Here is a 25,893-nt window from a genome sequence, read left to right on the forward strand (position 1 = left end):
ACAACAATAATACAGAACATTATTTGCAAAATCTAATACAATAATACAATACTGTATTTAAGTCTAATACAACAATATTACAGTACTTCATTTTCAAAATTTAATACAATACTGTATATTCAAAATCTAATACAATAATACAGTACTGTATTTTGAAAATCTAAGTCCATGTATATGTGCTTCCTATAACACATAGCCCAAAATAATTTAATTTCTTTTCAAAATCAAAATCTAAGAAAATTATTCGTCAGCATTTTCAAGAAATACCGTTCAGGCCTCATGGTGGATCAGGGTTTGATCAACCAGGCTGTTACTGCTGGCCGCACGTAAGCTGACGTAGGAACCACAGCCCAGTTGGTCAGGTGCAGACTTTAGGTGCCTGTCCAGTGCCTTCTTGAAGACAGCCAGGGGTCTATTGGTAATCCCCCTTATGTATGCTGGGAGGCAGTTGAACAGTCTTGGGCCCCTGACACTTACTATGTTGTCTCTCAGTGTACTCGTGGCACCCCTGCTTTTCATTGGGGAAATGTTGCATCTCCTGCCGAGTCTTTTGCTTTCATAGGGAGTGATTTTCGTGTGCAGGTTTGGTATTAATCCTCTAGGATATCCCAAGTGTATATTATCATGTATCTTTATCGCCTGCATTCCAGGAAATACAAATCAAAAGACTTCAACCGCTCCAAGTAATTTAGGTACTTTATCGTATTTATGCGTGCCGTGAAAGTTCTCTGTACATTCTCCAGGTTAGCAATTTCGCCTGTCTTGAAGGGGGCAGTTAATGTACAGCAACCGAGCTGAAGAGTATCATGTTTGGAAAGTTCTCATTATCCATCCTATAATTTTTCTGGCAGACAGATACATTGTTGTGGTCTTTGAAGGTGTGATCCTCTGACATTATCACTCCCAGGTCCTTCTCATTAGTTTTTTCGTTCTATTGTCTGGTTAGAATTTGTTTTATATTCTGATTAAGTTTTATAAATCCAACTATCGTGTATAAACCCAATTATATAAACCTTACTAGTGTCTATAAATGCAAGAATAAACCCAATTATTGCCATAAACCCAATAAAGTGGAGAGGAATTAAGGAAATTCTGAAGTAATTATTTAATGGTACTGCATGATGTAATAATAATAATAATTACAATATAAATAATAATAATAATAATAATAATAATAATAAGAAGAAGAAGAAGAAGAAGAAGAAGAAGAAGAAGAAGAAGAAGAAGAAGAAGAAGAAGAAGAAGAAGAAAAATAACAATAAAATTAATACTACTACGACTAATAATAATAATAATAATAATAATAATAATAATAATAATAATTGCAGAAATAATAAAATTAATATAATAATAGCAATAACTATAATATAACAACATTATTAAATAATAATAAAAATAATAATAATAATAATAATAAAAAAATTAATGATAAAGCAATAATAATAATATAATTAATAAAACCATTAACGATAATAAAAGTAATAAAATTAATAATAATAATAAAATAATAATAATAATAAAATTAATAATAATAGTAAAATTAATAATAATAATAAAATTAATAATAATAATAATAATAATAATAATAATAATAATAATAATAATAATAATAAAATAATAATAAAATTAATAATAATAGTAAAATTAATAATAACAATAATAATAAGTGGACAAATATTATCCTCGGGAATCACTATAATTCCTCTCATTCTCTAATGGCCTGCCAGAGGTAATTTGCTGATGTTCCGCCAAATGTAATCGATGTGGGCAGGTCAGCCACAGGGAATTACCAACAGCCGATCAGAATTAGATTCTCTGATGGGCATCCGCCCTGATCTCCACTGTAATCCCATAAGAGACCAGCGAAATGTAATCCAGCCCAGCAAAAGCTGGTGTCATTTTTAATGTAATTAAGTGATAGTGGCTATAACTGTCTTAAGTGATAGTGTCTATAACTGTCTTGAGTGATGGTCACTATAACTGTCTTGAGTGATAGTGACTATAACTGTCTTCAGTGATAGTGTCTATAACTGTCTTGAGTGATGGTCACTATAACTGTCTTGAGTGATAGTCACTATAACTGTCTTGAGTGATGGTCACTATAACTGTCTTAAGTGATAGTGTCTATAACTGTCTTGAGTGATGGTCACTATAACTGTCTTGAGTGATAGTCACTATAACTGTCTTGAGTGATGGTCACTATAACTGTCTTGAGTGATAGTGTCTATAACTGTCTTGAGTGATGGTCACTATAACTGTCTTGAGTGATAGTCACTATAACTGTCTTGAGTGACAGTCACTATAACTGTCTTGAGTGATGGTCACTATAACTGTCTTGAGTGATGGTCACTATAACTGTCTTGAGTGATGGTCACTATAACTGTCTTAAGTGATAGTGACTATAACTGTCTTCAGTGATAGTCACTATAACTGTCTTGAGTGATGGTCACTATAACTGTCTTGAGTGATGGTCACTATAACTGTCTTGAGTGATGGTCACTATAACTGTCTTGAGTGATGGTCACTATAACTGTCTTGAGTGATGGTCACTATAACTGTCTTGAGTGATAGTCACTATAACTGTCTTGAGTGATGGTCACTATAACTGTCTTGAGTGATGGTCACTATAACTGTCTTGAGTGATGGTCACTATAACTGTCTTGAGTGATGGTCACTATAACTGTCTTGAGTGATGGTCACTATAACTGTCTTGAGTGATGGTCACTATAACTGTCTTGAGTGATGGTCACTATAACTGTCTTGAGTGATAGTCACTATAACTGTCTTGAGTGATGGTCACTATAACTGTCTTAAGTGATAGTGACTATAACTGTCTTCAGTGATAGTCACTATAACTGTATTGAATGATAGTCACTATAACTGTCTTGAGTGAGAGTCACTATAACTGTCTTGAGTGATGGTCACTATAACTGTCTTAAGTGATAGTGACTATAACTGTCTTGAGTGATAGTCACTATAACTGTATTGAATGATAGTCACTATAACTGTCTTGAGTGATAGTCACTATAACTATCTTGAGTGATAGTGACTATAACTGTCTTAAGTGATAGTCACTATAACTGTCTTGAGTGATAGTCACTATAACTGTCTTAAGTGATAGTCACTATAACTGTCTTGAGTGATAGTCACTATAACTGTCTTGAGTGATAGTCACTATAACTGTCTTGAGTGATAGTCACTATAACTGTCTTGAGTGATAGTCACTATAACTGTCTTAAGTGATAGTCACTATAACTGTCTTAAGTGATAGTCACTATAACTGTCTTGAGTGATAGTGACTATAACTGTCTTGAGTGATAGTCATTATAACTGTGTTGAGTAATAGTCACTATAACTGTCTTGAGTGATAGTGACTATAACTGTCTTGAATGATGGTCACTATAACTGTCTTGGGTAATGGTCACTATAACTGTCTTGGGTGATGGTCACTATAACTGTCTTGAGTGATAATGACTATAACTGTCTTGAATGATGGTCACTATAACTGTCTTGAGTGATAGTCACTATAACTGTCTTGAGTGATAGTGACTATAACTGTCTTGAGTGATGGTCACTATAACTGTCTTGAATGATGGTCACTATAACTGTCTTGAATGATGGTCACTATAACTGTCTTGAATGATGGTCACTATAACTGTCTTGAGTGATGGTCACTATAACTGTCTTGAATGATGGTCACTATAACTGTCTTGAATGATGGTCACTATAACTGTCTTGAATGATGGTCACTATAACTGTCTTGAGTGATGGTCACTATAACTGTCTTGAATGATGGTCACTATAACTGTCTTGAATGATGGTCACTATAACTGTCTTGAGTGATGGTCACTATAACTGTCTTGAGTGATGGTCACTATAACTGTCTTGAGTGACAGTCACTATAACTGCCTTGAGTGATGGTCACTATAACTGTCTTGAGTGATGGTCACTATAACTGTCTTGAGTGATGGTCACTATAACTGTCTTGAGTGATAGTCACTATAACTGTCTTGAGCGATGGTCACTATAACTGTCTTGAGTGATGTCACTATAACTGTCTTGAGTGATAGTCACCATAACTGTCTTGAGTGATAGTCACTATAACTGTCTTGAGTGATGTCACTATAACTGTCTTGAGTGATGTCACTATAACTGTCCTGAGTGATGTCACTATAACTGTCTTGAGCGATGGTCACTATATCTGTCTTGAGTGATGTCACTATAACTGTCTTGAGTGATGTCACTATAACTGTCTTGAGTGATGTCACTATAACTGTCTTGAGTGATGGTCACTATAACTGTCTTGAGTCATAGTGACTATAACTGTCTTGAGTCATAGTGACTATAACTGTCGTGACAGTCACTATAACTGTCTTGTGTGATAGTGACTATAAGTGTCTTGAGTGATGGTCACTATAACTGTCTTGAGTGATGGTCACTATAACTGTCTTGAGTGATGTAACTATAACTGTCTTGAGTGTCACTATAACTATCTTGAGTGATGGTCACTATAACTGTCTTGAGTGTCACTATAACTGTCTTGAGTCATAGTGACTATAACTGTCGTGATAGTCACTATAACTGTCTTGAGTGACAGTCACTATAACTGTCTTGAGTGATGGTCACTATAACTATCTTGAGTGATAGTGACTAACTGTCTTGAGTGTCACTATAACTGTCTTAAGTGACAGTCACTATAACTGTCTTGAGTGATGGTCATTATAACTATCTTAAGTGATAGTCACTATAACTGTCTTGAGTGATGGTCATTATAACTATCTTAAGTGACAGTCACTATAACTGTATTGAGTGATGGTCATTATAACTGTCTTGAGTGATGGTCATTATAACTGTCTTGAGTGATGGTCATTATAACTGTCTTAAGTGATAGTCACTATAACTGTCTTGAGTGATGGTCACTATAACTGTCTTGATAGTCACTATAACTGTCTTGATAGTCACTATAACTCTCTTGATAGTCACTATAACTCTCTTGTCACTATAACTGTCTTGAGTGATGGTCATTATAACTATCTTAAGTGACAGTCACTATAACTGTCTTGAGTGATGGTCATTATAACTGTCTTGAGTGATGGTCATTATAACTGTCTTGAGTGATGGTCACTATAACTGTCTTGAGTGATAGTCACTATAACTGTCTTGAGTGATGGTCACTATAACTGTCTTGAGTGATAGTCACTATAACTGTCTTGATAGTCACTATAACTGTCTTGATAGTCACTATAACTCTCTTGATAGTCACTATAACTCTCTTGTCACTATAACTGTCTTGAGTGATGCTCGCTATAATCATGGTGAGTCTGGTTCCCTGAACATCTGGTTCCCTAAACGCCTGGTTCCCTGAACGCCTGGTTCTCTGAACGCCTGGTTCTCTGAACATCTGGTTCCCTGAACGTCTGGTTCCCTGAACGCCTGGTTCTCTGAACATCTGGTTCCCTGAACGTATGGTTCTCTGAACATCTGGTTCCCTGAACTCCTGATTCCCTGAACGTCTGGTTCCCTGAATTTCTGGTTCCCTGAACGTCTGGTTCCCTGAACGTCTGGTTCTCTGAACGATGTTTCCCTGAACATTTGGTTCCCTGAACGCCTGGTTCCCTGAACGTCTGGTTCCTTGAACGTCTGGTTCCCTGAACGTCTGGTTCCCTGAACGTCTGGTTCCCTGAACGCTGGTTCCTTGAACGTCTGGTTCCCTGAACGTCTGTTTTCCTGAACGTCTGGTTCTCTGAACGCTGGTTCCCTGAACGTCTGGTTCCCTGAACTCCTGGTTCCCTGAGCGTCTGGTTCTCTGAACGTCTGGTTCCCTGAACTCCTGGTTCCCTGAACGTCTGGTTCCCTGAACGTCTGGTTCTCTGAACGTCTGGTTCCCTGAACGTCTGGTTCCCTGAACGTCTGGTTCCCTGAACGTCTGGTTCCCTGAACGTCTGGTTCCCTGAACGTCAGGTTCCCTGAACGTCTGGTTCCCTGAACGTCTGGTTCTCTGAACGTCTGGTTCCCTGAACGTCTGGTTCTCTGAACGTCTGGTTCCCTGAACGTCTGGTTCCCTGAACGTCTGGTTCTCTGAACGTCTGGTTCTCAGAACGTCTGGTTCCCTGAACGTCTGGTTCCCTGAACGTCTGGTTCCCTGAACGTCTGGTTCCCTGAACGTCTGGTTCCCTGAACGTCTGGTTCCCTGAACGTCTGGTTCCCTGAACGTCTGGTTCCCTGAACGTCTGGTTCTCTGAACGTCTGGTTCTCAGAACGTCTGGTTCCCTGAACGTCTGGTTCCCTGAACGTCTGGTTCCCTGAACGTCTGGTTCTCTGAACGTCTGGTTCCCTGAACGTCTGGTTCCCTGAACGTCTGGTTCCCTGAACGTCTGGTTCCCTGAACGTCTGGTTCCCTGAACGTCTGGTTCCCTGAACGTCTGGTTCTCTGAACGTCTGGTTCCCTGAACGTCTGGTTCCCTGAACGTCTGGTTCTCTGAACGTCTGGTTCTCAGAACGTCTGGTTCCCTGAACGTCTGGTTCCCTGAACGTCTGGTTCCCTGAACGTCTGGTTCCCTGAACGTCTGGTTCCCTGAACGTCTGGTTCCCTGAACGTCTGGTTCCCTGAACGTCTGGTTCCCTGAACGTCTGGTTCCCTGAACGTCTGTTTTCCTGAACGTCTGGTTCCCTGAACGTCTGGTTCCCTGAACGTCTGTTTTCCTGAACGTCTGGTTCTCTGAACGCTGGTTCCCTGAACGTCTGGTTCTCTGAACGCTGGTTCCCTGAACGTCTGGTTCCCTGAGCGTCTGGTTCCCTGAACGTCTGGTTCCCTGAACGTCTGGTTCCCTGAACGTCTGGTTCCCTGAACGTCTGGTTCCCTGAACGTCTGGTTCCCTGAACGTCTGGTTCCCTGAACGTCTGGTTCCCTGAACGTCTGGTTCCCTGAACGTCTGAACGTCTGGTTCCCTGAACGTCTGGTTCCCTGAACGTCTGGTTCCCTGAACGTCTGGTTCCCTGAACGTCTGGTTCCCTGAACGTCTGGTTCTCTGAACGTCTGGTTCCCTGAACGTCTGGTTCCCTGAACGTCTGGTTCCCTGAACGTCTGGTTCCCTGAACGTCTGGTTCCCTGAACGTCTGGTTCCCTGAACGTCTGGTTCCCTGAACGTCTGGTTCCCTGAACGTCTGGTTCCCTGAACGTCTGGTTCCCTGAACGTCTGGTTCCCTGAACGTCTGGTTCCCTGAACGTCTGGTTCCCTGAACGTCTGGTTCCCTGAACGTCTGGTTCCCTGAACGTCTGGTTCCCGTCTGGTTCCCTGAACGTCTGGTTCCCTGAACGTCTGGTTCCCTGAACGTCTGGTTCTCTGAACGTCTGGTTCCCTGAACGTCTGGTTCTCTGAACGTCTGGTTCCCTGAACGTCTGGTTCCCTGAACGTCTGGTTCCCTGAACGTCTGGTTCCCTGAACGTCTGGTTCCCTGAACGTCTGGTTCCCTGAACGTCTGGTTCCCTGAACGTCTGGTTCCCTGAACGTCTGGTTCCCTGAACGTCTGGTTCCCTGAACGTCTGGTTCCCTGAACGTCTGGTTCCCTGAACGTCTGGTTCCCTGAACGTCTGGTTCCCTGAACGTCTGGTTCTGGATGATAATGGATGGAATAAGTCATAGTTTGTCAGGTTCACTGACTTATCGTTGATATTCATTAACCTCCAACAACTCAAGAAATATTACTTACCCTAGTGGGTTTAGCGCTTGGTTTTGATTATATTAATAATGAAATATTAATGAAATTGTTTCAAAAATGGAATAATTGGAATTGGATTCACTATTGGAGAATGCCTTCTGGGATCGGCTTGAAACTTTCGCCACTGGTGGGCTATAAAACAAAGTTTGGCACTCTGAGTTTTGTAAATTTCAATTAGCCTATTAAAAACAACTTTGTTTTATAGTGTAACTACTCAAGAATGCCTCTTCTGATCGGCTTCAAACCCTAAACTCTGGTGTACCTTACGTGGAAGTTTGATTTTAAACCAGTTTTATCAAACTGGATTTCCTTAAAATAATAAAAAAATTTCCTATAGGACTCTAAAGTTTTTGATAAAGATTATAAGTGAGAAAACTTACTTATTTACTTACTTACAAACTTTCCTAAAAACTGGTCGTTCTTACTTAGAGAAAAGTTTAGTGAGTTTAGGAAGCGTAAGTCGCAGTTTTTGGGGAAGAAACTGTAATACTGGTTTGTATGAGATAATTACTAAGTGTTTCAGCTGATTACCTTCAAGCTTCCAAGCTGATAACTTGGTAACTAAGCTCCTGTAAAGCTTCAAGCTTCCAAGCTGATAACTTGGTAACTAAGCTCCTGTAAAGCTTCAAGCTTCCAAGCTGATAACTTGGTAACTAAGCTCCTGTAAAGCTTCAAGCTTCCAAGCTGATAACTTGGTAACTAAGCTCCTGTAAAGCTTCAAGCTTCCAAGCTGATAACTTGGAAACTAAGATCCTGTAAAGCTTCAAGCTTCCAAGCTGATAACTTGGTAACTAAGCTCCTGTAAAGATTCCAGCTTCCAAGCTGATAACTTGGTAACTAAGCTCCTGTAAAGCTTCAAGCTTCCAAGCTGATAACTTGGTAACTAAGCTCCTGTAAAGCTTCAAGTTTCCAAGCTGATAACTTGGTAACTAAGCTCCTGTAAAGCTTCAAGCTTCCAAGCTGATAACTTGGTAACTAAACTCCTGTAAAGCTTCCAGCTTCCAAGCTGATAACTTGGTAACTAAGCTCCTGTAAAGATTCAAGCTTCCAAGCTGATAACTTGGTAACTAAGCTCCTGTAAAGCTTCAAGTTTCCAAGCTGATAACTTGGTAACTAAGCTCCTGTAAAGCTTCAAGCTTCCAAGCTGATAACTTGGTAACTAAGCTCCTGTAAAGCTTTAAGCTTCCAAGCTGATAACTTGGTAACTAAGCTCCTGTAAATATTCAAGCTTCCAAGCTGACAACTTGATAACTAAGATCCTGTAAAGCTTCAAGCTTCCAAGCTGATAACTTGGTAACTAAGCTCCTGTAAAGCTTCAAGCTTCCAAGCTGATAACTTGGTAACTAAGCTCCTGTAAAGCTTCAAGCTTCCAAGCTGATAACTTGGTAACTAAGCTCCTGTAAAGCTTCCAGCTTCCAAGCTGATAACTTGGTAACTAAGCTCCTGTAAAGATTCAAGCTTCCAAGCTGATAACTTGGTAACTAAGCTCCTGTAAAGCTTCAATCTTTCAAGCTGATAACTTGGTAACTAAGCTCCTGTAAAGCTTCAAGCTTCCAAGCTGATAACTTGGTAACTAAGCTCCTGTAAAGCTTCAAGCTTCCAAGCTGATAACTTGGTAACTAAGCTCCTGTAAAGCTTCAAGCTTCCAAGCTGATAACTTGGTAACTAAGCTCCTGTAAAGCTTCAAGCTTCCAAGCTGATAACTTGGTAGCTAAGCTCCTGTAAAGCTTCAAGCTTCCAAGCTGATAACTTGGTAACTAAGCTCCTGTAAAGCTTCAAGCTTCCAAGCTGATAACTTGGTAACTAAGCTCCTGTAAAGCTTCAAGCTTCCAAGCTGATAACTTGGTAACTAAGCTCCTGTAAAGCTTCAAGCTTCCAAGCTGATAACTTGGTAACTAAGCTCCTGTAAAGATTCCAGCTTCCAAGCTGATAACTTGGTAACTAAGCTCCTGTAAAGCCAAGCTGATAACAACTAAGCTTGTAAAGATTCCAAGCTGATAACTTGGTAACTAAGCTCCTGTAAAGCTTCAAGCTTCCAAGCTGATAACTTGGTAACTAAGCTCCTGTAAAGATTCCAGCTTCCAAGCTGATAACTTGGTAACTAAGCTCCTGTAAAGCTTTAAGCTTCCAAGCTGATAACTTGGTAACTAAGCTCCTGTAAAGCTTCAAGCTTCCAAGCTGATAACTTGGTAACTAAGCTCCTGTAAAGCTTCAAGCTTCCAAGCTGATAACTTGGTAACTAAGCTCCTGTAAAGCTTCCAGCTTCCAAGCTGATAACTTGGTAACTAAGCTCCTGTAAAGATTCCAGCTTCCAAGCTGATAACTTGGTAACTAAGCTCCTGTAAAGATTCCAGCTTCCAAGCTGATAACTTGGTAACTAAGCTCCTGTAAAGCTTCCAGCTTCCAAGCTGATAACTTGGTAACTAAGCTCCTGTAAAGCTTCAAGCTTCCAAGCTGATAACTTGGTAACTAAGCTCCTGTAAAGCTTCCAGCTTCCAAGCTGATAACTTGGTAACTAAGCTCCTGTAAAGCTTTAAGCTTCCATGCTGATAACTTGGTAACTAAGCTCCTGTAAAGCTTCCAGCTTCCAAGCTGATAACTTGGTAACTAAGCTCCTGTAAAGCTTTAAGCTTCCAAGCTGATAACTTGGTAACTAAGCTCCTGTAAAGATTCCAGCTTCCAAGCTGATAACTTGGTAACTAAGCTCCTGTAAAGCTTCAAGCTTCCAAGCTGATAACGTAGCTTCCAAGCTGATAACTTGGTGCTTCCAAGCTGATAACTTGGTAACTAAGCTCCTGTAAAGCTTCAAGCTTCCAAGCTGATAACTTGGTAACTAAGCTCCTGTAAAGCTTCCAGCTAATTATGATTATTCATGTTGGGATTTTGTTCTGTTTTGGTTCCTTTAAAAAGTTTCAAATAGAATTTGGCTTGAGTATCAAGAATGAGGAACTTGTGTTGTGGGTCGTGTTGAACAGTGTTGTGGGTCGTGTTGAACAGTGTTGTGGGTCGTGTTGAACAGTGTTGTGGGTCGTGTTGAACAGTGTTGTGGGTCGTGTTGAACAGTGTTGTGGGTCGTGTTGAACAGTGTTGTGGGTCGTGTTGAACAGTGTTGTGGGTCGTGTTGAACAGTGTTGTGGGTCGTGTTGAACAGTGTTGTGGGTCGTGTTGAACAGTGTTGTGGGTCGTGTTGAACAGTGTTGTGGGTCGTGTTTAACAGTGTTGTGGGTCGTGTTTAACAGTGTTGTGGGTCGTGTTTAACAGTGTTGTGGGTCGTGTTTAACAGTGTTGTGGGTCGTGTTTAACAGTGTTGTGGGTCGTGTTGAACATTGTTGGGGTCGTGTTGAACAGTGTTGTGGGTCGTGTTTAACAGTGTTGTGGGTCGTGTTTAACAGTGTTGTGGGTCGTGTTTAACAGTGTTGTGGGTCGTGTTTAACAGTGTTGTGGGTCGTGTTGAACAGTGTTGTGGGTCGTGTTGAACAGTGTTGTGGGTCGTGTTGAACAGTGTTGTGGGTCGTGTTGAACAGTCTTGTGGGTCGTGTTGAACAGTGTTGGGTCGCACTGAACAGTGCTGAGGTCGTGTTGAACAGTGTTGGAGATCGTGTTGAACAGTGTTGTGGGTCGTGTTGAACAGTGTTGGGGTCGTGTTGAACAGTGTTGTGGGTCGTGTTGAACAGTGTTGGGGTCGTGTTGAACAGTTCTGTGGGTCGTGTTGAACAGTGTTGGGGTCGTGTTGAACAGTGTTGGGGTCGTGTTGAATAGTGTTGTGGGCCGTGTTGAACAGTGTTGAGGTCGTGTTGAACAGTTCTGTGGGTCGTGTTGAACAGTGTTGGGGTCATGTTGAACAGTTCTGTGGGTCGTGTTGAACAGTGTTGGGGTCGTGTTGAACAGTTCTGTGGGTCGTGTTGAATAGTGTTGGGGTCGTGTTGAACAGTGTTGGGGTCGTGTTGAACAGTGTTGGGGTCGTGTTGAACAGTGTTGTGGGTCGTGTTGAACAGTGGTGGGGTCGTGTTGAACAGTTCTGTGGGTCGTGTTGAACAGTGTTGGGGTAGTGTTGAACAGTTCTGTGGGTCGTGTTGAACAGTGTTGGGGTCGTGTTGAACAGTGTTGGGGTAGTGTTGAACAGTGTTGTGGGTCGTGTTGAACAGTGTTGGGGTCGTGTTGAACAGTTCTGTGGGTCGTGTTGAACAGTGTTGGGGTCGTGTTGAACAGTGTTGGGGTCGTGTTGAACAGTGTTGGGGTCGTGTTGAACAGTGTTGTGGGTCGCGTTGAACAGTGTTGGGGTCGTGTTGAACAGTTCTGTGGGTCGTGTTGAACAGTGTTGGGGTCGTGTTGAACAGTTCTGTGGGTCGTGTTGAACAGTGTTGTGGGTAGTATTGAACAGTGTTGGGGTCGTGTTGAACAGTTCTGTGGGTCGTGTTGAACAGTGTTGGGGTCGTGTTGAACAGTGTTGGGGTCGTGTTGAATAGTGTTGTGGGCCGTGTTGAACAGTCTTGGGGTAGTGTTGAACAGTTCTGTGGGTCGTGTTGAACAGTGTTGGGGTCATGTTGAACAGTTCTGTGGGTCGTGTTGAACAGTGTTGGGGTCATGTTGAACTGTTCTGTGGGTCGTGTTGAATAGTGTTGGGGTCGTGTTGAACAGTGTTGGGGTCGTGTTGAACAGTGTTGGGGTCGTGTTGAACAGTGTTGTGGGTCGTGTTGAACAGTGTTGGGGTCGTGTTGAACAGTTCTGTGGGTCGTGTTGAACAGTGTTGGGGTAGTGTTGAACAGTTCTGTGGGTCGTGTTGAACAGTGTTGGGGTAGTGTTGAACAGTGTTGTGGGTCGTGTTGAACAGTGTTGGGGTCGTGTTGAACAGTTCTGTGGGTCGTGTTGAACAGTGTTGGGGTCGTGTTGAACAGTGTTGGGGTCGTGTTGAACAGTGTTGGGGTCGTGTTGAACAGTGTTGTGGGTCGTGTTGAACAGTGTTGGGGTCGTGTTGAACAGTTCTGTGGGTCGTGTTGAACAGTGTTGGGGTCGTATTGAACAGTGTTGGGGTCGTGTTGAACAGTGTTGTGGGTCGTGTTGAACAGTGTTGGGGTCGTGTTGAACAGTTCTGTGGGTCGTGTTGAACAGTGTTGGGGTCGTGTTGAACAGTTCTGTGGGTCGTGTTGAACAGTGTTGGGGTCGTGTTGAACAGTTCTGTGGGTCGAGTTGAACAGTGTTGGGGTCGTGTTGAACAGTTCTGTGGGTCGTGTTGAACAGTGTTGGGGTCGTGTTGAACAGTTCTGTGAGTCGTGTTGAACAGTGTTGGGGTCGTGTTGAACAGTTCTGTGGGTCGTGTTGAACAGTGTTGGGGTCGTGTTGAACAGGTCTGTGAGTCGTGTTGAACAGTGTTGGGGTCGTGTTGAACAGTTCTGTGGGTCGTGTTGAACAGTTCTGTGGGTCGTGTTGAACAGTGTTGGGGTCGTGTTGAACAGTGTTGAGGTCGTGTTGAACAGTTCTGTCTGTCGTGTTGAACAGTGTTGGGGTCGTGTTGAACAGTTCTGTGGGTCGTGTTGAACAGTGTTGGGGTCGTTTTGAACAGTTCTGTGGGTCGTGTTGAACAGTGTTGGGGTCGTGTTGAACAGTTCTGTGGGTCGTGTTGAACAGTGTTGGGGTCGTGTTGAACAGTTCTGTGGGTCGTGTTGAATAGTGTTGGGGTCGTGTTGAACAGTGTTGGGGTCGTGTTGAACAGTGTTGGGGTCGTGTTGAACAGTGTTGTGGGTCGTGTTGAACAGTGTTGGGGTCGTGTTGAACAGTTCTGTGGGTCGTGTTGAACAGTGTTGGGGTCGTGTTGAACAGTTCTGTGGGTCGTGTTGAACAGTGTTGGGGTCGTGTTGAACAGTGTTGGGGTAGTGTTGAACAGTGTTGTGGGTCGTGTTGAACAGTGTTGGGGTCGTGTTGAACAGTTCTGTGGGTCGTGTTGAACAGTGTTGGGGTCGTGTTGAACAGTGTTGGGGTCGTGTTGAACAGTGTTGGGGTCGTGTTGAACAGTGTTATGGGTCGTGTTGAACAGTGTTGGGGTCGTGTTGAACAGTTCTGTGGGTCGTGTTGAACAGTGTTGGGGTCGTGTTGAACAGTTCTGTGGGTCGTGTTGAACAGTGTTGGGGTCGTGTTGAACAGTGTTGGGGTCGTGTTGAACAGTGTTGTGGGTCGTGTTGAACAGTGTTGGGGTCGTGTTGAACAGTTCTGTGGGTCGTGTTGAACAGTGTTGGGGTCATGTTGAACAGTTCTGTGGGTCGTGTTGAACAGTGTTGGGGTAGTGTTGAACAGTTCTGTGGGTCGTGTTGAACAGTGTTGGGGTCATGTTGAACAGTTCTGTGGGTCGTGTTGAACAGTGTTGGGGTCGTGTTGAACAGTTCTGTGGGTCGTGTTGAACAGTGTTGGGGTCGTGTTGAACAGTTCTGTGGGTCGTGTTGAACAGTGTTGGGGTCGTGTTGAACAGGTCTGTGAGTCGTGTTGATCAGTGTTGGGGTCGTGTTGAACAGTTCTGTGGGTCGTGTTGAACAGTGTTGGGGTTGTGTTGAACAGTGTTGAGGTCGTGTTGAACAGTGTTGGGGTCGTGTTGAACAGTTCTGTGGGTCGTGTTGAACAGTGTTGGGGTCGTGTTGAACAGTTCTGTGGGTCGTGTTTAATATCTCGTTATGCTTCAACTTACCAAAGTTTTCCTCAGAGAAATAAAGAGGCGCACCATAATATATATCCAGTCTAAAAATAAGGATGTATATATATGTATGTATATGTATGTATATGCTGATGACACTGTGCTCTTGGGAGATTCTGAAGAGAAGTTGCAGAGATTGGTGGATGAATTTGGTAGGGTGTGCAAAAGAAGAAAATTAAAAGTGAATACAGGAAAGAGTAAGGTTATGAGGATAACAAAAAGATTAGGTGATGAAAGATTGAATATCAGATTGGAGGGAGAGAGTATGGAGGAGGTGAATGTATTCAGATATTTGGGAGTGGACGTGTCAGCGGATGGGTCTATGAAGGATGAGGTGAATCATAGAATTGATGAGGGGAAAAGGGTGAGTGGTGCACTTAGGAGTCTGTGGAGACAAAGAACTTTGTCCTTGGAGGCAAAGAGGGGAATGTATGAGAGTATAGTTTTACCAACGCTCTTATATGGGTGTGAAGCATGGGTGTTGAATGTTGCAGCGAGGAGAAGGCTGGAGGCAGTGGAGATGTCATGTCTGAGGGCAATGTGTGGTGTGAATATAATGCAGAGAATTCGTAGTTTGGAAGTTAGGAGGAGGTGCGGGATTACCAAAACTGTTGTCCAGAGGGCTGAGGAAGGGTTGTTGAGGTGGTTCGGACATGTAGAGAGAATGGAGCGAAGCAGAATGACTTCAAGAGTGTATCAGTCTGTAGTGGAAGGAAGGCGGGGTAGGGGTCGGCCTAGGAAAGGTTGGAGGGAGGGGGTAAAGGAGGTTTTGTGTGCGAGGGGCTTGGACTTCCAACAGGAATGCGTGAGCGTGTTTGATAGGAGTGAATGGAGACGAATGGTTTTTAATACTTGACGTCCTGGAGTTTACCTGGAGAGAGTTTCGGGGGTCAACGCCCCCGCGGCCCGGTCTGTGACCAGGCCTCCTGGTGGATCAGCGCCTGATCAACCAGGCTGTTGCTGCTGGCTGCACGCAAACCAACGTACGAGCCACAGCCCGGCTGATCAGGAACTGACTTTAGGTGCTTGTCCAGTGCCAGCTTGAAGACTGCCAGGGGTCTGTTGGTAATCCCCCTTATGTGTGCTGGGAGGCAGTTGAACAGTCTCGGGCCCCTGACACTTATTGTATGGTCTCTTAACGTGCTAGTGACACCCCTGCTTTTCATTGGGGGGATGGTGCATCGTCTGCCAAGTCTTTTGCTTTCGTAGTGAGTGATTTTCGTGTGCAAGTTCGGTACTAGTCCCTCTAGGATTTTCCAGGTGTATATAATCATGTATCTCTCCCTCCTGCGTTCCAGGGAATACAGGTTTAGAAACCTCAAGCGCTCCCAGTAATTGAGGTGTTTTATCTCCGTTATGCGCGCCGTGAAAGTTCTCTGTACATTTTCTAGGTCGGCAATTTCACCTGCCTTGAAAGGTGCTGTTAGAGTGCAGCAATATTCCAGCCTAGATAGAACAAGTGACCTGAAGAGTGTCATCATGGGCTTGGCCTCCCTAGTTTTGAAGGTTCTCATTATCCATCCTGTCATTTTTCTAGCAGATGCGATTGATACAATGTTATGGTCCTTGAAGGTGAGATCCTCCGACATAATCACTCCCAGGTCTTTGACGTTGGTGTTTCGCTCTATTTTGTGGCCAGAATTTGTTTTGTACACTGATGAAGATTTAATTTCCTCATGTTTACCATATCTGAGTAATTGAAATTTCTCATCGTTGAACTTCATATTGTTTTCTGCAGCCCACTGAAAGATTTGGTTGATGTCCGCCTGGAGCCTTGCAGTGTCTGCAATGGAAGACACTGTCATGCAGATTCGGGTGTCATCTGCAAAGGAAGACACGGTGCTGTGTCTGACATCCTTGTCTATGTCGGATATGAGGATGAGGAACAAGATGGGAGCTAGTACTGTGCCTTGTGGAACAGAGCTTTTCACCGTAGGTGCCTCGGACTTTACTCTGTTGGAGTGTGAGCAAAGTAACATTTATGAAGGGGTTCAGGGAAACCGGCAGGCCGGACTTGAGTCCTGGAGATGGGAAGTACAGTGCCTGCACTCTGAAGGAGGGGTGTTAATGTTGCAGTTTAAAAACTGTAGTGTAAAGCACCCTTCTGGCAAGACAGTGATGGAGTGAATGATGGTGAAAGTTTTTATTTTTCGGGCCACCCTGCCTTGGTGGGAATCGGCCAGTGTGATAATAATAAAATAATAATAATAATAATAAATAATTAAATATATATATATATATATATATATATATATATATATATATATATATATATATATATATATATATATATATATATATAATGTATAGGTATGTGTGTGTGTGTGTTTACAATTCTACCACTAAACACCTTGAAAGGACAACTGGGTTACACTGGATCCCACTGTCACATTCCCGCATTCTTCTCCAACATTCTCCAAGTCTCCAACATTCTCTCCAGCGTTCCTCCCCTTTCCCCTCCCTCCCCGATCACTAACACTCGCAACATACTCCCTTTGTTGTGGTTTGAGATGAGATTCCTCCCTCATTCTCTCCCTGTCCTCCCTCCGTGTCCTCCTACCAGGGATGCAACGCCTCAATCCGCGGATTCTGGATTATCTGGCGGATTGCCTTTATGAGAACGCCTGGCTGGAGTAAACAGGTGGGAACCCGCATTCAGAAATTCCTGTAGTGGAACAAACTGTGAGCAAAATAAGTGGAATTATGCTTCACTTAATAGCGATACGAGGCTGGGGATTATTAGACTTATTTTATTTGTTGTAATTATATTATTTTAATTGTGCCTTATAGGCATTTTTATTAATATCAGACGAAGCATCAGCTGCAGTATTAGTAGTACTACAAGTAGTAGTAGTAATAGTAGTAGTAGCAGTACTAGTACTACTAGTGGTATTAATAGTAGTAGTAGCAGTACTAGTACTACTAGTGGTATTAATAGTAGTAGCAGTACTAGTACTACTAGTAGTGGTATTAATAGTAGTAGTAGCAGTACTAGTACTACTAGTAGTGGTATTAATAGTAGTAGTAGCAGTACTAGTACTACTAGTAGTGGTATTAATAGTAGTAGTAGCAGTACTAGTACTACTAGTAGTGGTATTAATAGTAGTAGCAGTACTAGTACTACTAGTAGTGGTATTAATAATAGTAGCAGTACTAGTTCTACGAGTAGAAGTATTAATATTAGTAGTAGCAGTACTAGTACTACTACTAGTAGTATTAATAGTAGCAGCAGTACCAGTACTACGAGTAGTATTAATATTAGTAGTACTAGTATTACTAGTCTATTAGTAGTAGTAGTAGTAGTAGTAGCAGCACTAGTTGCAGTAGCAGCACTAATAGTACTAGTACAACTAGTAGTAGCAGTAGTAATAGCATTAGTAGTAGCAGTAATGCTAGTACTATTAGTAGGAGTATTAATAATAGGAGTAGTAGTAACAGTTCAAGTAGAAATAGTAGTAGTAGTAGTAGTAATAGTATGGATAGTAAGCAGTAGCAATAATATTAGTAATACGGTAGCATTAATAGTAATAACAGTAGTAGTAAAATCAGTAATAGTAATTTTAGCAGTAGTAGTAATGGTACTAGAAGTAGTAGCAGTAGCAGTAGTAGTAATAAAATTAATAGTAGTGTTGGTAATAGTAGTAGTAATAGTGGAAAAAGTCGTAGTATTAGAAGTAGAAACAATAATTATGGTAGTAATAATATCAGTAGTAATGTTGATAGTAATGGTAGTAGTAGTTGTAGTAATAGTAGTACAAGTAATAGTACTTAAAGTTGATAATAGTAATAATGATAGCAGTAATACTAGTAGTAGTAGTGGTAGTAATGGTAGTAGTTCTTGTGGTAGTACTAGTAATAGTAGTAGTGGTTACTAAATGTAGTAGTTATTTTAGTAATCGTTGTTGTAGTGGTAGTAGTAATAGTTGTAACCGTAATAATAGTAGTAGTGGTAGTAGTAGTAGTAGCAGTAATAACAGTAGTGTCAGCATTTAGAAGTAAAAGTAGTGGAAGCAGTAATAGAAGTAACATAAGTAAAAGTTGTAGTAGTAGTAGTAATAATGGTAGTAGTAGTAGTAGTGGTGGTGGTAATGGTAGTAGTAGTAGTAGATATGGTAGTGGTAATGGTAGTAATAGTAGTAGATATGGTAGTGGTAATGGTAGTAATAGTAGTAGTGTTAGTGGTAGTTATAATAATGGTAATAATAACAGTAGTAGTAGTAATAGTAGTGGTAATGGTGATGGTAGTAGTAGCAGAAGTGTTGGTGGTAATGGCAGTAGTAGCAGTAATAAAAGTAGAAGTTGTAGTAGAGGTAATAATAACAGTAGTAGTAGTAGTAGTAGTAGTAGTTGTAGCACTGGCTGTGGTAACAGTAGTAATAGTACTAGTAGTAATATTAATAACATTAGTGTCAGCATTTAGAGTATTAACCGTATTAACAATACCATAAATAAGCTAATTCTCAGGATAACAATAACCCCGACACTAACAATCACACTAACAATAACAGTGACACTAACAATAACATAACCAGCCTGGGACTCATTTCATTATCTCTTTCACAACACAAAAAAAGTCTCTCTCTCCTGCCTGGGATGTTGTCCCTGTGTTGTGGAGGTGGGTGGAGGGTAGATCAGTCAATTACCTGTGTTGTGGAAGTGGGTGGAGGGTAGATGAGACAATTATCTGGGTTGTGGAGGTGGGTGGAGGGTAGATCAGTCAATTACCTGTGTTGTGGAGGTGGGTGGAGGGTAGATCAGTCAATTACCTGTGTTGTGGAGGTGGGTGGAGGGTAGATCAGTCAATTATCTGGGTTATGGAGGTGGGTGGAGTGTAGATGAGACAATTACCTGGGTTGTGGAGAGGGTAGATCAGTCAATTATCTGTGTTGTGGAAGTGGGTGGAGGGTAGATCAGTCAATTACCTGTGTTGTGGAGATAGATCAGTCAATTACCTGTGTTGTGGAGGTGGGTGGAGGGTAGATCAGTCAATTACCTGTGTTGTGGAGGTGGGTGGAGGGTAGATCAGTCAATTACCTGTGTTGTGGAGGTGGGTGGAGGGTAGATCAGTCAATTACCTGTGTTGTGGAAGTGGGTGGAGGGTAGATCAGTCAATTACCTGTGTTGTGGAAGTGGGTGGAGGGTAGATCAGTCAATTACCTGTGTTGTGGAGGTGGGTGGAGGGTAGATCAGTCAATTACCTGTGTTGTGGAGGTGGGTGGAAAGTAGATCAGTCAATTACCTGTGTTGTGGAGGTGGGTGGAGGGTAGATTAGTCAATTACCTGTGTTGTGGAGGTGGGTGGAAAGTAGATCAGTCAATTACCTGTGTTGTGGAGGTGGGTGGAAAGTAGATCAGTCAATTACCTGTGTTGTGGAGGTGGGTGGAGGGTAGATTAGTCAATTACCTGTGTTGTGGAGGTGGGTGGAGGGTAGATCAGTCAATTACCTGTGTTGTGGAGGTGGGTGGAGGGTAGATCAGTCAATTATCTGTGTTGTGGAAGTGGGTGGAGGGTAGATCAGTCAATTACCTGTGTTGTGGAGGTGGGTGGAGGGTAGATCAGTCAATTACCTGTGTTGTGGAAGTGGGTGGAGGGTAGATCAGTCAATTACCTGTGTTGTGGAGGTGGGTGGAGGGTAGATCAGTCAATTACCTGTGTTGTGGAGGTGGGTGGAGGGTAGATCAGTCAATTATCTGTGTTGTGGAAGTGGGTGGAGGGTAGATCAGTCAATTACCTGTGTTGTGGAGGTGGGTGGAGGGTAGATCAGTCAATTACCTGTGTTGTGGAAGTGGGTGGAGGGTAGATCAGTCAATTACCTGTGTTGTGGAGGTGGGTGGAGGGTAGATCAGTCAATTACCTGTGTTGTGGAGGTGGGTGGAGGGTAGATCAGTCAATTACCTGTGTTGTGGAAGTGGGTGGAGGGTAGATCAGTCAATTACCTGTGTTGTGGAGGTGGGTGGAGGGTAGATCAGTCAATTACCTGTGTTGTGGAAGTGGGTGGAGGGTAGATCAGTCAATTACCTGTGTTGTGGAGGTGGGTGGAGGGTAGATCAGTCAATTACCTGTGTTGTGGAGGTGGGTGGAGGGTAGATCAGTCAATTACCTGTGTTGTGGAAGTGGGTGGAGGGTAGATCAGTCAATTACCTGTGTTGTGGAGGTGGGTGGAGGGTAGATCAGTCAATTACCTGTGTTGTGGAAGTGGGTGGAGGGTAGATCAGTCAATTACCTGTGTTGTGGAGGTGGGTGGAGGGTAGATCAGTCAATTACCTGTGTTGTGGAAGTGGGTGGAGGGTAGATCAGTCAATTACCTGTGTTGTGGAGGTGGGTGGAGGGTAGATCAGTCAATTACCTGTGTTGTGGAGGTGGGTGGAGGGTAGATCAGTCAATTATCTGTGTTGTGGAAGTGGGTGGAGGGTAGATCAGTCAATTACCTGTGTTGTGGAGGTGGGTGGAGGGTAGATCAGTCAATTACCTGTGTTGTGGAAGTGGGTGGAGGGTAGATCAGTCAATTACCTGTGTTGTGGAGGTGGGTGGAGGGTAGATCAGTCAATTACCTGTGTTGTGGAGGTGGGTGGAGGGTAGATCAGTCAATTACCTGTGTTGTGGAAGTGGGTGGAGGGTAGATCAGTCAATTACCTGTGTTGTGGAGGTGGGTGGAGGGTAGATCAGTCAATTACCTGTGTTGTGGAAGTGGGTGGAGGGTAGATCAGTCAATTACCTGTGTTGTGGAGGTGGGTGGAGGGTAGATCAGTCAATTACCTGTGTTGTGGAAGTGGGTGGAGGGTAGATCAGTCAATTACCTGTGTTGTGGAGGTGGGTGGAGGGTAGATCAGTCAATTACCTGTGTTGTGGAGGTGGGTGGAGGGAAGATCAGTCAATTACCTGTGTTGTGGAAGTGGGTGGAGGGTAGATCAGTCAATTACCTGTGTTGTGGAGGTGGGTGGAGGGAAGATCAGTCAATTACCTGTGTTGTGGAGGTGGGTGGAGGGAAGATCAGTCAATTACCTGTGTTGTGGAAGTGGGTGGAGGGTAGATCAGTCAATTACCTGTGTTGTGGAGGTGGGTGGAGGGTAGATCAGTCAATTACCTGTGTTGTGGAGGTGGGTGGAGGGAAGATCAGTCAATTACCTGTGTTGTGGAAGTGGGTGGAGGGTAGATGAGACAATTACCTGTGTTGTGGAGGTGGGTGGAGGGAAGATCAGTCAATTATCTGTGTTGTGGAAGTGGGTGGAGGGTAGATGAGACAATTACCTGTGTTGTGGAGGTGGGTGGAGGGAAGATCAGTCAATTACCTGTGTTGTGGAAGTGGGTGGAGGGTAGATGAGACAATTACCTGTGATGTGGAAGTGGGTGGAGGGTAGATCAGTCAATTACCTGTGTTGTGGAGGTGGGTGGAGGGTAGATGAGACAATTACCTGTGATGTGGAAGTGGGTGGAGGGTAGATCAGTCAATTACCTGTGTTGTGGAGGTGGGTGGAGGGTAGATGAGACAATTACCTGTGTTGTGGAAGTGGGTGGAGGGTAGATCAGTCAATTACCTGTGTTGTGGAGGTGGGTGGAGGGTAGATCAGTCAATTACCTGTGTTGTGGAAGTGGGTGGAGGGTAGATGAGACAATTACCTGTGATGTGGAAGTGGGTGGAGGGTAGATCAGTCAATTACCTGTGTTGTGGAAGTGGGTGGAGGGTAGATGAGACAATTACCTGTGTTGTGGAAGTGGGTGGAGGGTAGATGAGACAATTACCTGTGTTGTGGAAGTGGGTGGAGGGTAGATCAGTCAATTACCTGTGTTGTGGAGGTGGGTGGAGGGTAGATGAGACAATTACCTGTGTTGTGGAGGTGGGTGGAGGGTAGATCAGTCAATTACCTGTGTTGTGGAGGTGGGTGGAGGGTAGATCAGTCAATTACCTGGGTTGTGGAGGTGGGTGGAGGGAAGATCAGTCAATTACCTGTGTTGTGGAAGTGGGTGGAGGGTAGATGAGACAATTACCTGTGTTGTGGAGGTGGGTGGAGGGTAGATCAGTCAATTACCTGTGTTGTGGAGGTGGGTGGAGGGTAGATCAGTCAATTACCTGGGTTGTGGAGGTGGGTGGAGGGTAGATCAGTCAATTACCTGTGTTGTGGAAGTGGGTGGAGGGTAGATGAGACAATTACCTGGGTTGTGGAGGTGGGTGGAGGGTAGATCAGTCAATTACCTGTGTTGTGGAAGTGGGTGGAGGGTAGATCAGTCAATTACCTGGGTTGTGGAGGTGGGTGGAGGGTAGATCAGTCAATTACCTGGGTTGTGGAGGTGGGTGGAGGGAAGATCAGTCAATTACCTGTGTTGTGGAGGTGGGTGGAGGGTAGATCAGTCAATTACCTGTGTTGTGGAGGTGGGTGGAGGGTAGATCAGTCAATTACCTGGGTTGTGGAGGTGGGTGGAGGGAAGATCAGTCAATTACCTGTGTTGTGGAGGTGGGTGGAGGGTAGATCAGTCAATTACCTGTGTTGTGGAGGTGGGTGGAGGGTAGATCAGTCAATTACCTGTGTTGTGGAAGTGGGTGGAGGGTAGATCAGTCAATTACCTGTGTTGTGGAAGTGGGTGGAGGGTAGATGATTATTATTATAATCAAAAAGAAGCGCTAAGCCACAAGGGCTATACAGAGCTGCGGAGGGTAGATGAGACAATTACCTGAGGACTGGAGGTGTGTGGAGGGTAGAACGGTCAATTCCACCGCCTGTAGCGACCATTCACGTGAACGCTCGCTAATTGCTCACTTAAAGTTGGAACTGCCACCACTTTAACCCCCCTGCCAGGTGATCCCAAAAAATGTATCTCTTAATTATCATACTCCGGCAGCGCTGACGTAATTAACATTCTTTTTTGTCATTCTGTTGTTTTTCTCTTTCTTTTTTTACTGTTAAGTGCGTGGTACTAAGTGACTTACTGTACCCGGGGCATGTTGTTGTGCCCACAAGCATAGTAGTACTTTGGTTCATCGTACCCACTGTAATAAAGAGGCTGTCGTACCCAGAAGGAAGAAGCTATCGTACCCAGAATGCAAAAGTTATTGTACCCATAAGATAAAAAGAGTTATCGTACCCAAAGCATAAAAAATCGCTCACATTCGTACTCCAAAATTAAAAGGAATCGTACCCAGAAGTTAAAACAAATCGTACCCAGAGAGGAGAAGTTATCGTACCTGGACCTGGTCTGTGGGGTCAGCGACTGGCAACACGGAGAAGTTGAAGGTGTGTGTGGGTGGCGGACAGCCGCCCTCTCCACCACAACCTGTAAATACATGTCAAGAATATTTTAGGAATATACTGATACGGAAAATACATCTGTGTAAAAATAAGTTAGTCCCCATTTACAAATCTTACAGTGTAGATAGATTTGTATGACTATAAATCTCATACAGTGTAGATACAAATATACATGACTAATATTTTTAATAAAGAATTGGTTGTGATGACCTTATTAAATAAAAGAAATAATGTTTTTTTTTCCGACAAATATGGAAATGTAAAATGTTAAACTGAACCTATGATGACTTTTAATTATAATTTATATTAACATTAATAATAATAATAATAATGTGGGTAGAGCAACACCTCACTGAGGCAACACCTCACTGAGGCAACACCTCACTGAGGCAACACCTCACTGAGGCAACACCTCACTCAGTGAGGCAACACCTCACTCAGTGAAGCAACACCTCACTCAGTGAAGCAACACCTCACTGAGTGAAGCAACACCTCACTCAGTGAAGCAACACCTCACTGAGTGAAGCAACACCTCACTGAGTGAAGCAACACCTCACTCAGTGAAGCAACACCACACTGAGTGAAGCAACACCTCACTCAGTGAAGCAACACCTCACTCAGTGAAGCAACACCTCACTCAGTGAAGCAACACCTCACTCAGTGAAGCAACACCTCACTCAGTGAAGCAACACCTCACTCAGTGAAGCAACACCTCACTCAGTGAAGCAACACCTCACTCAGTGAAGCAACACCTTACTGAGTGAAGCAACACCTCACTGAGTGAGGCAACACCTCACTCAGTGAAGCAACACCTCACTCAGTGAAGCAACACCTCACTGAGTGAAGCAACACCTCACTGAGTGAGGCAACACCTCACTCAGTGAAGCAACACCTCACTCAGTGAGGCAACACCTCACTCAGTGAAGCAACACCTCACTGAGTGAGGCAACACCTCACTGAGTGAAGCAACACCTCACTCAGTGAGGCAACACCTCACTCAGTGAAGCAACACCTCACTGAGTGAAGCAACACCTCACTGAGTGAAGCAACACCTCACTCAGTGAGGCAACACCTCACTCAGTGAAGCAACACCTCACTGAGGCAACACCTCACTGAGTGAGGCAACACCTCTCTCAGTGAAGCAACACCTCACTGAGGCAACACCTCACTGAGTGAGGCAACACCTCACTCAGTGAGGAAACACCTCACTCAGTGAGGCAACACCTCACTGAGTGAGGCAGCACCTTACCCACTGAGGCAGCAGTGAGGTGATGCCTCACAGTGCACTGTACGAGACACACTGGTCCACAATTTCGACAATAAATAGCAACAAAACTGTTTCCAATAAAACATTAAATAGCAAATATGTCAAACCAGCGACTATGTTAATCCATTGAGAGGTCTGACACATTGCTAAAAGCCCACGCTGCATGGCTGCCAACCTTCAAAAACAAGGCGCCTCTTAAATCGACGTTGGTGGAGAGTGAAATTAAAGGTGCACGTTTGCCACTTTTGTGTAAAATAGTGGGAAATTTTTATCTCGCTTAAACCACGTTAAAAATATTGGAGTTTACCTTTTCTGAGTGGGTACTTTATTTAGTGTCAGGTGGACCTTACGGCCAGGATGGTCCTCGGTGTGTTTAGTCTGTGTGCCAGCATGTTTACCAGTGTACTTAATTAGTTTATGAAGCTTGGATTTCTTGGAACATGAACGATAAGTGGGAAAGACCACTTAGTCTACGTGGAGGGTGGTCCGGGGGTTAACGCCCCTGCGGCCCGGTCCTTGACCAGGCCTCCCGGTGGATCAAGGCCTCATCAACCAGGTTGTTACTACTGGAAGCACGCACTCCAAGGTATGGACCACAAGAGACTGATTACCTAAAAAAATCGTTTTTTTTTTAAATATAAATCTCAATTTCCCAATTTTATTTACATTCAGTGACCGAGCAGAGTTTCTACTGATTGCCTTCAAAATACTAACGATGATGCATGTAGACGGCTTTGAGGGGACTTGAGCTAGAGTTCGTCACAGCCAGGCTAGCGGGAGATTGGTCTGTAAACACTTGCATTTGTGATCACAGTGGTGCCTATGCTAACCTTCCTATGGTGTATAAATATACCTAAATGGTTAAATCGTATTGTAGCCAGCTGGCTAACACGTCAGTCTGGAGTCATGACTCTCTGATCGGGGGTTCTAACCCCACCCGTGGTATGGCTTGTTTACAATCCTGTCATTACGATTTCGTGAGTCAT

The 25,893-nt window shown here is 43.5% G+C and overlaps 1 long non-coding RNA gene across 1 annotated transcript in view; it reads right to left on the minus strand.

Moving 5' to 3' along the window:
• The window catches only part of LOC138853396 (uncharacterized), a 253,895-nt gene that overhangs the window by 121,040 nt on the left and 106,962 nt on the right, over window positions 1–25,893 (minus strand). Inside the window, exon 2 of the long non-coding RNA XR_011392582.1 lies at window positions 23,577–23,665. This is a non-coding gene — a long non-coding RNA (uncharacterized lncRNA). The remainder of the gene's footprint in view (window positions 1–23,576; window positions 23,666–25,893) is intronic.

Source organism: Cherax quadricarinatus, chromosome 29, assembly GCF_038502225.1.
Source record: "Cherax quadricarinatus isolate ZL_2023a chromosome 29, ASM3850222v1, whole genome shotgun sequence".
Taxonomy (NCBI): Eukaryota; Metazoa; Arthropoda; class Malacostraca; order Decapoda; family Parastacidae; genus Cherax; species Cherax quadricarinatus.